This window comes from Thermobia domestica, chromosome 7 (genome assembly GCF_964235325.1).
Source record: "Thermobia domestica chromosome 7, izTheDome1.hap1.1, whole genome shotgun sequence".
NCBI classification, from domain to species: Eukaryota; Metazoa; Arthropoda; class Insecta; order Zygentoma; family Lepismatidae; genus Thermobia; species Thermobia domestica.
In genome coordinates this window covers 236,655,907-236,670,455 of record NC_137460.1, presented here as the reverse complement: position 1 = coordinate 236,670,455, position 14,549 = coordinate 236,655,907, and the positions used below count along the sequence as shown (strand labels likewise).

Genomic DNA, 14,549 nt, shown 5'->3' with positions numbered 1-14,549 from the left:
TCCTGTGTACATATCTGCTCCTTACGTAGTTTGTGCATGCTAGGCGGCCACATAGAGAAGATAGAGTCCATGGATCTGTACAGGAGTGATTGACAAGAAGGAAAAGAGAAATCGACTTATGTTGAAAGAAAACTGAAAATCATTTTTAACAATACAGAAAATAGAAATGTAGTTAAGTTTTCTGTCGATTTTCTCAATTGTACGTTTGCGCTAAAATTGTAGTTATTTAATTAGTAACTTTTATTTGTGATAAATGCATGTTCAACTTTCATTTGTGTGTATTTGAGTTAAAGGCTACAAAATAACTTCTATCAGTGTAACATTTCAAATAAAAGCCTTGCAAATTCAGCGTTTGCCAGTTACCCTCCCTTGGAAACAATCATTTGGACGCCCTTGTCCTAAATTTAAAATATCTTCGGGTTAAGTATTTTAAATTCATGCCAATGAGTTTAGTTAAGTTTAATTTAAAACAAAAAGAAACAAAAATAGACTAACTTGTAACGTGCATAACTCATACATACACGTTCATGCAAGTTTAATGCCAACTGTGTAGGTGCAATTCATTCCCCAGTGCCGTAATTTTTGGTGAACATCTTTCGGTAACATTTTCTTTTTAAATTTCGAAAGCTTACGTAATTTTAAAATGTTACTATTTTTGAGTACATTATGATTCCTAAATATACTACCAGACTAATAATAATAGAAAGAAAAAACTCACGGTTGTGGAAAACAATATACATCAGATTATGAGTTCACCGCTCGGGAGCGGTAATCGTTCAACAATTCTACGTATAATGGGTTAAGAATTGATATGACTTTTTTTTTTAAATCTATTTATATGGCTATGTAGTTACGTATATGAAACGTCAGCGAGAGATAACTGTAAGCCACAAAAGAGAGGTTTCCAAGTTAAATATACTACTATAAACTACATACGAAACTTTCGCTGTGCAGCGTGAGATGGGGTAGCGTACTAACCGCCCCATTGTGCCACTTAGCGTATTTGCGGATCCCAAGCGTTTGAGGTATCCTCTGATCTAATTGGCCGATACAGATAACACATCAAGAGTCATGACATACATATAGCAGAAAGCCAGCTGTTGTCGGCCCTTGTAGCCGAGCGTGATAGTGGGAGGACTAGTAATGGAAGTCACTTTTGGCGTGGATTCAAACCCGGCCTAAGGAAAGTTTTTTTTTTTATTTTTTAGATTTTCATAACACTTTTTCATTACAATAAGCGTGAAGTTTTACTATACGGGTCTATAGTACAAATAGTAGTAGTAGTAATAGTAGTAAACATAGTAGTAGAAGTAGTAGTAGGGATAGTTGTAGTTGTAAAAGTAGTACTAGGAGTAGTTATAGTTGTAAAATTAGTACTAGGAGTAGTAGTAGGAACGGGTTAGAAGTCCCACAGGGATTGGTTGGGTTCTGTTCTCGACATCAAATGGGCAAACTAAAGACTTGCCCAAATTTTTCTGTACATTTTACATCACTATTTTAAAACAGCTGAGGTAGCGCGCGAATACTGAAACGCTTGGGATCGGCAAAAATTCTGCTACTTATGGCTTGTTTGAAGTGATACTTACGAATGAGATTAGGGTAAATTTTGTGATTAAGTACAGAAGAAGACGGTTGAAGACGATTTAAACGCGGGAAGTATATTTTGTTATTACGAGGAATGGAAGAAGATTGCACGGAATCTGACCCCATTCATCCACAACTCCAATTCGTATTAGGGGAAGAAAATTGGATGATGAGATGTTTCTAATGCTATTTATTTCACAAATCAATTGGCACTTCTCCACATATTCCATAGTAGCAAATGCTACAGTATGGATGTGAAAGTTGGAAAATTCACACTTAATAAACTTATAGTATTATTAGTATTATCACTATTACATTATATCCATATGAGGACAGTATTAGTACCTATCATTTATAGAAAAGATGTCATGACTATCTTTAAAGTACCTACCAATTACTTTTGTACTTCTGTCAGTCAGTTATACTAAAAATAAAAAAAAATAAAAAAATATTCATGATTTTCGGCATCGAAATGCTTTCAAAACTGGAGAAGCAATGAGAATTAACCTAAGAATTAGTTACGATTAACAATATATTAAAGTGTACAATAGTGCGAAAGTTACACTCATAAATCAACAAGCCGTAGCAGAATGACAAATATAAATTAAACATAAGTCAAAACATGTCAAATGTGGCTTATGACTCTTACTGGCTCTTCAAGTATGTGATGAAATTGCAGCTTAACAACACAAAATTAAGCAAAATAAAAAAGAAAATGGAGGTAGAAAGAATTCATAAAACAATTTAGACGACTTGAATAATTGGAGAACAGAATAAAAACGATCCATTTCATAACTCAAAGTAACTAAAATGAATCGCAAGTAATGCTTTATCTGGTGATATGCAGTACCAGCGTCTTTTCTCTTTCTTTCTTTTTTCTTTGTTCTTCATGAAATAAAGTTTTCAACATAAATTGATTTGAAGAGTGAAACAACAGGACTAGCTCGGGAGAGTAATGCTCCCGGAAGTAGAAACGAGAAACACAGTTCTGATTGGTTGGCGTTATCCACTTCTTGCCACGTTTCATTAAAATAACAGAAATCAAACGCTTGCTGTTGTCTGCCTTCGTGGCCGAGTGGGCTAGCGCTATATGCTAATGATAAAGGTCTCTTTTGGCGCGAGTTCAAACCCGGCCCGAGGAAATTTTTTTAAAAATATTTTTTTACATTTTTATAACACGTATTAAATTAAAATAATATGAAAATAATACTTAAAAAGTGATTTATTTATTTTTGTGCAGATAAGTAGTTGTAGTACTTATGCCCTTGTACTCCATGATATAGGGCTCGTTTTGTTCCCCTTGTACTTCATGATATAAATTTTGTGATCAACTTAAAACAACTGGCTAGGATAGCGCGTAAAACAGCTGGCGGAAAAACGTACTTCCGGGAGTATTACTCTCCCGAGCGGGCCGTGAAACAACATATACGAGGTAATACTATCAACAATTCGTAGCACATGGTAATTTCTGACGGTTTTTTAGATTTTGCGCTCGTCTTCACAGTCTCCAAAAATTCCGTTTAAATAAAGAGAAGCGTTTCCTGATTTCCATATCTTAAGGAAAATAAAGTACAATTTCCTCTGAAGCACACTTTATCCATAATTGCAACATTTTGCAGCGAATGTGAAAAAGGGTTCTTTCAAATAGACTAGGTAATCTCTGTCTCTACCAATAAGTTGTTCACAGACTTTGTCAGGATTGTAGAACTGCCTCTCACACAGTTTAACCATAGCAAATGGTGGATTCATGACTGCTTCGATGTTGTCATTTTGCAATTGATTACATTTTAAAATAATACTTTTTTAAACTAAAACATGGGGCCACGGTGGTTCAGTGGTAAAGCGTTCACCTCTGGTGGATGGAGTCTCTGGTTCAATCGCTGCTCGCGCCAAGTGGACTTTGTGGTGGACAAACTCCGTGTGCATGGGTTTTCTCGGGGGTTCTCCCGTTTCCTCCAACTTTATTCATTCCACATTAAAAACTCTTTTAAGCGAAGGGGAATGGCATTTGAATAAATTTTAAAACACTAGAATTTCGACAAATATCGAAACGCCGGATACATACTGATAAATATATTTCGAATTTAAAAGTTCTATATACAGTTTTGCATGCCGCTTGTTTGCTTTTGATCACAAACGTTTTGGTTCAACTTAGGAAATACGAGAGACGAAGCATGTGAAGAATATGTAAGCTATCTCCACAAAGTCACAAAGAGTGTATGTTGAAAGTGATTTGGTCTCGAAAAAGAAGTGAAACGTAGAACACTATCGTCTGCCTATCCCAAATCCAAATTGAAGTACAAAAAGCACTGAAAATTCATTTTAAATAGGCGATTAGTCATTGTTAAGTTTCTAGCTTCACATAGTTTAGTACTCAGCACTCATAGAGAAGATTTGAACACCAATTATGGTGGTAATGCTTTGAATTTATGTATTCAAATAAATTGTTCGATTGAGTCCAACTTTCAAGTGACTAACAAGATGATAAATGATTACTGTCTCGTGATAAAAATATTCAAAATGAATTATAAGACTCATGTAAAACAAACAAAAAATTATAAGAAAAGTTGTTAAAATACTAGTGCTCCGTGGCGGCTCTTGAGGGAAGTTACATATGTAAAAGTTAAATTGCTTCAAACTAAGAGCAGAAGACATACCGGTATTTAATGTTATATATGCAAAAATTTGAACATTAAGAAGTTTTCAACCATTCATTTGAAACGATAATAGTTTAATCTTTACATGTGTGACTTCCTTCAAGGGCCGTCCTAGTAGTACAACTCCATTGTTATTGATTGTACAGGAGACATTGTTTGTGTTTAGCAAGTTTCAACAATATTGCGATTTGTAAACCAACACCGCTGAATTCGAGAATTATACAGTATATTTGCTTGTAGATATTCTATCGTCAGCAGTTTTACTACAGAAATTATGTCATGTTACCTGTGAAGGGCCCCGTAGGGCTTCCTCTCCTTAAGCCCCTGAAAGGCTTTGTCTGCCAATATGTCTAGCGAATAATTAGAAGCAAGAAAATTGATAGAATATTTTCTTTGGCAGAATATTCTCCACTTGTGCTAATTAAATTAGTATGCAACTAAAACATAAATTTTGCGTTGTGTTGACATAAACGGTTACGGTATGAGGCTCTTAACTTATTTTTCATTCAGTTTTTGGGACCGAAATATGCTACACTATTGTAATGCTGCCATTACGAGACGTTCTTACATCATTGAAGTGCCATTACAAGAAGCTGCTGAAAATAGTCTAGAACTATCTATAGTCTATGTTTATTTTATTACTAGAAAGTACCGATAGGAGGCTCTTCAGGTAAGAATAAGAACGTGTCTGATAAAGTTGTGAAATATTTTACGCAATACGTTGAAATCAAATAACCGAAGAAGATTTAATTTGTGGATAAAGTACAGCATTTTGGTAGTGAAGAGCGATTACTTATTCTGGACAATGTGGTCTACATAGTTTTATTATTGTGAGTATAACTTTGCGTGTGAGCGTGTTCATTCAAGTGATAGTACGGGCTATGGAAGTCATTTGTTTTGAAATTACCAAATAATTCGTTATATGTCTTGTTAATGTTATTTATATTGGAAATATAGTTTATGTTGCTATGTATAAAATATTATTCTGATTGTCTGCAAGTGTTTTATTGAGATATACAACAAGAGTTACACGGACTTAAAGAGTTCCGGTCTTCCCTATCGGTAAGGTAGGTCAGGGATGTTTCTGGCGGCATTGTGTTTTGTGTTGATAGTACGTAGTGACGTAAGATTGTACTTTACAATTTAAAACAAGGTCAACTAGTTATTTTGATAGAATTAAGTTTTCTAGCAAAAATATGTTTCAATGTCCTTGGGAAGACTTATTACTGGAAGTATTTTGTTCCGTTGTAGTCGTACCGTACTCTAGCAGTTTGTCAATAAAATCAGGTTCCGACAAATCCCGCCGCGCCAAACCAATGTACTAAGGCAAGTGAACGAAAAGTAACCTAACTTAAACCAACCTAAGCCATTTATAAACATTATTGCCATTTGAAAAACTGTCGGGGCTTAACGGAATAAACGCCATAAAATAATGTAAGTTCCTAATTACAAAATATTCGACGTCATTATGTAACTTCTTATCCTTGTACACCTGCTGTCTTATATGTAGTTTTGTTGGTCAGGTTGCACTGAGCATCAGACCCTATGCAATTTACAATCTAGTGTTAATCACATAAGTCACATTTATAGTCTTTTTCCGTATGACTCAACGCCTTAGGAAACTCGGCTAATCTTCCGCAGAGGGCGGTCTCAGTGAGAGACACATGAACCTGCATTGAACGTTGTATTACTGTTTATTTGTTGTTATTGTAATATATCTTAGAATTACTTTTTTTTTGCATGTCCGGCGTTCACTTTTAACTGGTAATCACATTTATTTCTTATTTTCGTGCTTTTTTTTTTTTTGTTCTTCACTAGAAACGTATTAGTCTGTTTTGTATTACTGCGGAAAATTAGTATCTTCCAACTGCTAAGTATTGCAAATTACGCATTATTCAGAACTCATAAAAACAATAAATCCTTTTACCTTCTTATATTTCTAACCAACACTATAAACAACATCCTACTACAGTAGTATGTAAATGAACTTGCAGGGGGGCTTGGTGCGAAGCCTCCAGTCAAACACCGTACATGACCTTGAAACAGCAAAAAATTACAAAACGCATACGAATATACTTCTTCCCATACTAAGTTGCCATACAAGAGAACATTTATATTCATGAAATTTGAATTCATGTCAGCAGGAAATGCACTGTTACTGCGTTAGAAATAGTTTCTTAAGGGCAATTTTCATTAATGAGTGTAGATTAACTTTAGGAGGGCTGCGTATAACTACTACGTGTGTACATATGGCATACAAACTAATGCATAAAACACAAATTAACTTCTAAACACAAACCAACTTGTGTTAAGTGGCCACAAAAATGGACGAATGCTGTCTAACCCAGTAACGGGGAAGCGCAGCATGGGGACCCAAACAGTAGTGAGGGGTGAGTCCGTAGGTAGAAGGCGCATCAGCAACGCTGGGTATACAGATAAACGAGGATAGTCGAAAAGCACTTCATGTGGCATAAAACTCGTACCTTATGACAATCCTATGATTATTTTGTACACTTTTTTCACATAGCACTTCACTTCATCGTGTCTTTTATGGAGTATTAGGCCTATGTGGTAAAAAGCACACTTTTTCATTTCTTATTTGTACCTTATTATACATATAACAGGTAAGATAAGAATATATTTTGATTATTTGTACAATTCTATTTCCCTATTGTGAAATCAAGTAATATATTCCGTGGCTTTTGCAAATATATTTCCACATAAAATAGAATAACACCCAAAATTTGGCCCTATTTCACCACTGCTGGTTGAGATGCAACTCCTTATCCTCCTGAGACCCAGCGTTCCCTATAGGGAACATCTATATGTTTGGTGTTTTTCTTTATAGCAGTAATAGGAAGGCGGATATTTTTCTTGAACGTGTACTAGAAGCTGGCAACTATGTGACAGCATAGCGAATATCGATGTTCATTTGTTTTCTTAGGACACCGGGCAGTGGAAAGTGAACGAAGATGGCAGAAAACTTCGCGTCTGCATCTCGTAAAGGTAAATATTTGTTTAGAAATATGATTCTTTCATTTTATTTTATTTATTGTTGCTTTATGTACGCATAAATAGTGTATTGTTGAAGTATCGTAACAGTCATTTCTTACGACGTACACAAATTTCAAAAACGAGTCTTTATTTTCGTTGTTCCGTATAGGGAACATTGGGTCACCAAATTGACGAAAGTACTAATAGATGATAGAGTACATTTTCTGAAAGTAATGTGTATGTCCTTGATAAATATTTAGCCTACCTCTATGCAATACGTTAATTTACGTAAGTAATGGTCTAAATTCATGCAGTGTTGTAAACTTTTTGAAATTTCTCTAATTAAAGAACTATTGTAGCCAAAATTCCTTTCTGGTAAGTGGTAAATTTCCACTGTTTCCACACGGTCTAATTCTGTACCCAGAGACGACGATTGCAACCAAGAGAAATGCCCCCCTATCTTGGATAAGCAAGCTTAGTGCGTGAAATGATGATAGAATATCGTGTATGAGATTAACCTAAAATTGTGATTTCCACTATTTTTAAAATTTTATTTCAATTTGAAAATCTCTGGAATAAATAAATAAATCGATATTTCTAAGTTCACACAAATAAAAGTGATATATGAATTTGAAAATAACAAGCTAAAAATACTAGAAACGAATCTGCGCCAATTTTGTTTGATTGGCTTCAAAATTTCCTTACTTAGCTTCTGTATATATGCAATAGTTGGATCAGAATTCAACTATTTCATCAACTTTGAAATCTGACTAGAAAATCGTGAATGGATCACTCAATTCTCATACAACTTGCATATAGGCAGAAGCTGATCTTGACAGGACGTTTTCAGGGTTTGTTGCATACGTTGTTTCAGAAGTCCAATATCTCACTTATTTCTTCGAATGCGAAATAAATATTTTGTGAGACATTTTTATTATTGTTTTAGGATAATTTTTAAAATTGATTCCAAAATCCATATCTCAGCGGAAATCCCCAATCTAGTCAATTCAGCGTTACTTACTCTGATTATAATTCGTTTATTTTTCCGTTTTTTTTTTTTTTGTCTTTACGCAGCTAAGAAAATACACAATGAATTCAAACTAAGATGCATAATATCTTCTGCACCCAATCTAGAGGGAAACTGAGCTCCTAGAGATTTGAATAATTTATTTTGCAAATTAATCTAACGTGTTTCGAGTATCTATATCAGACCTAATATATTGTAACTTATTTTTATTTCGTAGGTCTGACAGACAAAGAAATTCAAGAGAAACTTTTGTTCGATGGAAATGACTCAAATTTGGATCTCTCTGATGAAGATGAAGAGGAGTACTTGGACCTGGTTCCACGGGATTATGTAGAGGACAGCAGTCAATTTGTAAATCAAGATGAATCAGATTTTGAAGAACAAGACTCTCCAGTTCACCTAGAAGGTTTAGGACGTCCTACACGGTGGAATCATACGGATATTTTCCAACCTTTGCCCCCTGCTCCTGATTTTCAACCAGACGTCTCCGATGTAAGAAAATGTCGCCCGATCCAACATTTTGAAAAGTACTTTCCTGGTGTTTTTTACGAAGACGTAAGTAAAGCAACAAACAAAATATATCATGTTAAGACTGGCAAGATCTTAAACGCTACGCCTGACGAGATCAAGAAATTATTTGGAGTTATAGTTATGATGTCGTATTTGAAGTATCCTAGTCTGCGAATGTACTGGGCTAGAGGTACACGGGTTTCAGCAATTGTAGACAGCATGTCACGCAACCGATTCACACTTTTGAGAAATAATTTGAAAGTTGTAGATGATTTAGCTGTTCCGGAAATAGAAAAGGAAAATGACACTTACTGGAAGGTTAGGCCTATGATAAACTTAGTACAAAAAGGGTGTCTGTCAAATGCTAAAACAAAAACAGTTTCAATAGATGAGCAAATAGTTCCATTTTGGGGTCACGTCAAGATGAGTCAGTACATTAGGGGAAAACCAAATCCTCGCGGTTTGAAGGTGTTTGTTGCATGTTCGCCTGATGGACTCCCGTTGGATTTTTTTTTTTCTATGAAGGCAAAGGGGACACAATTTTAAAATCAGATAATCCTGAAATGAAGAATCTGACCATCGGTGAAAAGGCTGTTATGAAACTAACTTCATCTCTTCCGGAAGGTTGTACAATATATATGGATCGATTTTTTACGTCCATTACACTCCTTGATTTACTTCATACGGAAGCCAAGATGCAGGGAACTGGTACCATAAGAAAAGGAAATATTCCCCAAGCTGTACGCTTGAAATCTGACAGGGAGTTGCAGTCCCTAGGTAGGGGATCAATTGATCAGGTGGTTAGAAATGATGGACAAGTATATATAACAAAATGGTTTGATAATAAGCCTGTTCTCTTGGCATCTTCCGTAGATGGTTGCTTACCATTAGATGAGTGTAAGAGATGGTGTAAGAAAGAGAAAAAGTATGTGACTGCCCAGAGACCAAAAATCGTAAAAAATTACAATTCCGAAATGGGAGGTGTTGATCTTTTAGACAGAGTTATCTCATACTACAGAATTCAAACACGAACGAGGAAATGGACAGTCAGAGTTATTATGCATCTCTATGACTTTGCCATTGCAGCCAGCTGGTTAGAAATGAGGCGAGATGAAATAGTAAGAGGCACACCTAGGAAGAACAGATTCCAGTTTCTTGACTTCAAAATGTCTCTTGCAGAATCCCTTCTCCATGACACAATGAAAATGAAGGACAATGGAGAGTCAGAGACAGAGAACGAAACCGATGAAGAAAGTGAAATGACAAGAAATCCACGTAAACGACAAGCAACAAGTCCCCATCCCTCAGCTGAGTTCAGGAAGAAAGGTTCTCTTCATATGCCCGAAATTATGGATAGCGAAGCACATAGATGTCGACTTCCTGGATGTAAGAGCAATAAAGCCAGAGTTCTGTGCAAGGCATGCAACGTTCACTTGTGCCTGGTAGCTAATAGAAATTGCTTCAAAGAGTACCACAACACGCTGTAATTATTAAGATAAAGCAGACGAAAAGATCAAATTTCAACGATATTATAAAAAGATAGTTTATTGTACGTATTTTAAGTGTGTATTTATAACTATGTATGTATGTATAAAATTTACACCCTATTCTTAATCCTTGTAATGATATATTGTACTTATAATTAGCAAAAAATAGTAAAATAGTTGAAATAAACATTGATATTATTCTTTAAAAATACTCTCACAAAACATGAGCTCGAGGCCTAATGTTCCCTATAGGGAACATTCAATTATGACACCATAAAAAATTAGAGTTAATAATTTTTTTCTTGAATTGACTTTTACATGTGATTTTCATCTAAGAAATGCATTTTTGATGACAAAATTCATTTTAGTCTTGTCTTGGGTCTCAGGAGGTTATTGGTTTACGCTCTATATTTATGCATCTTCTTCTATTCTGAATGATGCACGTCTAGGTTACCTAATAAGACAATGAGTTCGAAACACTGCCATATTATGCTCTATTGCCTGTTTACCTAATATCGCATTAATACAGGAACTCATGTAGTGCAGAATTTAACTTCGTTTTTCTCCCTATTTAATCATCACACACTGATGACCTTGATTGCCTCTTTTGTTACTCTCATGCTGACATTTCGTCTGATTCCGTTAATTTCTCCGTAAATTTTGTATTTCGAGGCTGTCATCTGCGGCAGTTAATTCGAAAACCCTTACTCGATTAGGGTCTGACATAGCAAATAAATGTGTTCCTCTCAACCTCCTATGCAAAAGACGGAGTCGGATGAATCACATTATACGAGAAAACTGCAAGATGTTTTCAAATGTTTTTATTTTTATCCTGCTGACTTGAATGGGTTTTTCGTCAGGGTTGGCTGGTTTAAACCATCTTTTTTTTTTCAAAAAACCCAACTGGTTTAAACCAAAAAACGAAAAATGTCCGTAAAATTGTAACTATTCGTAAAATCTTGATGAACACACATTTGTGCGTTATCACGTTTTACTCCCATATATTATTCGTACTATATTCAGACCTAAATTCCCCATTCTTTACTCAAAGAGATTATATTACTAAAGCAACTTTTTTATGTAACTTTATGGATGTTTCTTATGTGATTTTTTTTAGTTTTTATTATTGTTATGCAACCAAAGGAAAATTATAAACATTGTTTCGTTTTAATAATGTTTACTATTGATAAAATACATCGAAATGCCGTACTTTTTTGGGGAGGGGGTCATACAAACCCCACGAGAGGCAATTATTGAAACAACATGAATCTTTGGTAACTATTTATGTATAAATGGGTCAGAGCCATTTTGGCTCTGACCAGGGTTTGAAAAAACCCGGGTTTTTCTGAAAAAGCCCAACCCACCTGGGCTCATATGGGTATTTTCGGGTTTTATTGGTTTTTTTCGGGTTTAATTGGGTTTTATCAAAATATTTCAATGTCTTTGGGGTAAAAGTGTTAAAATGTGATTTATATTTCAAGATTATCATTGTCACAACTTGCAACAATTTTCTATTCACTGCTGTTTTGAAAAAATGGCCACCATTTTGAAATTTTACGTCGGATTATCGCCAAAATATATACAGCTAATTTAGAGTATCTCGTGCTTCTACTCTAAAAATTTCGACTTAAAAGACCGAAAAGCGTGCGTACCCACTATTTTGAAAAAAATAAATTGTCACCATTTTGAAATTTTACGTTGGTATGCCGCCAAAATCTACACAGGAAATTCAGTGTGTCTCGTGCTTGTACTCTAAAAATTTACACTTAAAAGACCGGAAGTGATTCCCTGTACTATGTGTGGTACAAGCAGATGAACGAACAAATGCAGATTAAATCATCCCAGGAGCCTCATTGACGTTTGCCAAATATGAACACCAAATATATTAATTTAACAGCGTAAAATAAATATTTTTTATTGTTGAAGTTCACTTTCGATACCTTGTGCGTTCAATTTCAGGAATGTCCTGAGCACTTGTTGCAAGAAGGATCTTTCCAGATAATTAATTTAAGACCATTAAGAAAGATATAATTCATATTTTATAAAATAAACTAGCTTTTCGCTAGCTGGGGGCTCTGCCCCCAGGCCCCCGAGTTTGCTCGGCCTACGGCCTTGCATTTTTTATCTATCGCCCTTTGCATCAACAGTGAATTTCGTGAACTTGCTCTTCATATTTCCTGAATCTGCCCATCCGGGGGCTTCGCCCCCCCACGCATTGTCTTTGCTCGGCCTACGGCCTCGCATCTCTTGAACCCACAATTCTATCATTTCTTTTCCTATTTCAACTATTTAAAAGATAAGATTTCGTATCCCAAGAAAACTTCCATTTAAATAACAAGGGAATTTCTTCATCACCCTTTAGACCCTAAAAATATTTAAAATATTCACTTTTGGCTATTTTCCTATCAGTTAGTCCTGAAATGCTATAATCATGCCAAATTTCATCATTCTAATCATGCCGGAAGGGCCTAAACATTTTGGGGTGTTGAAGACGTCCCATATAAATAACATGTGGAAATTCTTCATCCAATCTTTAGACCCCCTCAAAATTAATATATATATATATATTCACTTTTGGCAATTTTGCTGTGGGTTTGTCCCGAAAAGCTGCAATGATGTCAAATTTAACCATCAATAATTTGGGGGTGTAAAAGGTGTTCCATATAAATAACATGGGAAAGATTTTTCAGTTCCCTATAAAAACAATCTAAAGTTGTATTTTTAAATTTTTACTGATTTACTTAGGTTCTGCTAAGGAAACGTACAAGCATACCGAATTTCAAGTTTTTATTCCAATTCTAAGTAAATCAGTAATTCTAAAACATGAGATTATAGGTCGAAAAAAAGGCCCATTTAAATAACATGGGAAAATTTTTCATCCCCTCTTTAGACCCCATAAAAATTAAAAATATTCACTTTTGGCAATTTTTCTGTCGGTTAGTCCCGGAAAGCTACCATCATGCCAAAGTTAATCATTGCAGCCCTACAGGAAGTGCTCAATAATTTATGTCAGCTAATGTAGTTTTATATATAGTTCGGATGTTTCAGAATGTCTTAAATTAAATTAAATATCTTCCAGCATAAAATAAATAGTTTTATTGTTGAGGTATTCAGTTCCGATGCTTTGTGCGTTCAATTTGGGGGAATTTCCCGAGAACTTCTTTCGGGCCTTTTTTTTTCCTCCTCCCTCGAAAATGCAGCTCCTTTTACTGTACATCGAAACTTCCACTATTACGAAAGTTCGAATTCAGCACTTGAAATAGTAAGGGGTACGTAGTTTTCGGAACTCTGAGCATCGAGTTTCTTAAGTTTGACGAATTTTTACGCTTTTGTTGGTGTTGATTCTACAGAATGCTTGTTTGAAGAGTACATACAAATAACTGCACTAAACTGTTGTTGTTGGAAAAACTTAAATTTTATTGAAGAATACTTGTGTTACCATCAAAGGTAAGAAATAATACTAATAGTTTTACTAATGCACTACATGTTTACTGATAGTACCGGCATCTATGGCTTTAAACGCGTCAAACGTATGAGGGACAACGTCCCTCGGCGTCGCCTAATTGGCGAGCACACGATTCACGGAAAGTATTTTCTAAAATATAAAATTGCATTTTTTCTTCCTTCAAATAGGCTATAAGCATAATCCATACATTAATTTGTTACTTAATTATCTCAAGCTAAGGTAAGCTTTTTTTTTTCATTCATTCAGTGCATTCAGAACTTTATAAAGGTCTTATGTTGAATGTTGTATACCTTAACGGGAAAGCTTTCAATTCGCACAAGGAAAGTCCAAAATCTGATAAAAATCACTTTCAATGTGATCACCTTGATTGTATCAATAATATATTAACAAAAAGCTCAAAAACCCAGGTGGGTTTTTTCAGGTGGGTCCAACCCGAAAAAACCCGGTGGGTTTTTTCGGGCTGGGCCCACTTGGGCAAACCCTGGCTCTGACTCATTTAAAAAATTCATATCTTTATTCACTTTCTTTATTCATTCTCAAATAATTCGTATCTTTATTCGCTTTTCTTATGATATCCAAAGTAAGTCGCTATATTTCTTTAACTTGGACTAATAAAAGTCGTAGTGAACTGACTTGGATTAAATTAGTTCTTCTGTACTGTGTACTACTTTGAAATTGTCCATATGTAATTCTGTATAATGAATCCACTTAAGCAATTGTTTATCTTTTTGTTCTTCTGTACTAATGACTTTTGACGATTATATTAACAAATATGTAAAAATTCAGTCAACGTATTTTTACCAGGAGTCCTTCGTGAGTGAGTC

General features: G+C 35.0%; 1 protein-coding gene across 4 annotated transcripts in view; it reads left to right on the top strand.

Moving 5' to 3' along the window:
- The first annotated feature begins 4,778 nt into the window (after positions 1–4,778).
- mahj (LisH and WD40 domain-containing protein mahjong) overlaps positions 4,779–14,549 on the top strand; it is a 139,980-nt gene continuing 130,209 nt past the window's right edge. For 2 of the 4 annotated variants that reach the window (XM_081766005.1, XM_081766002.1), the window contains exon 1: positions 4,887–5,071. The gene's annotated coding sequence lies outside the window, so the exon portion shown is untranslated. Of the gene's footprint in view, positions 5,072–14,549 lie in introns of all 4 variants that reach the window. The other 2 variants (XM_081766003.1, XM_081766004.1) reach the window with 2 other exon arrangements.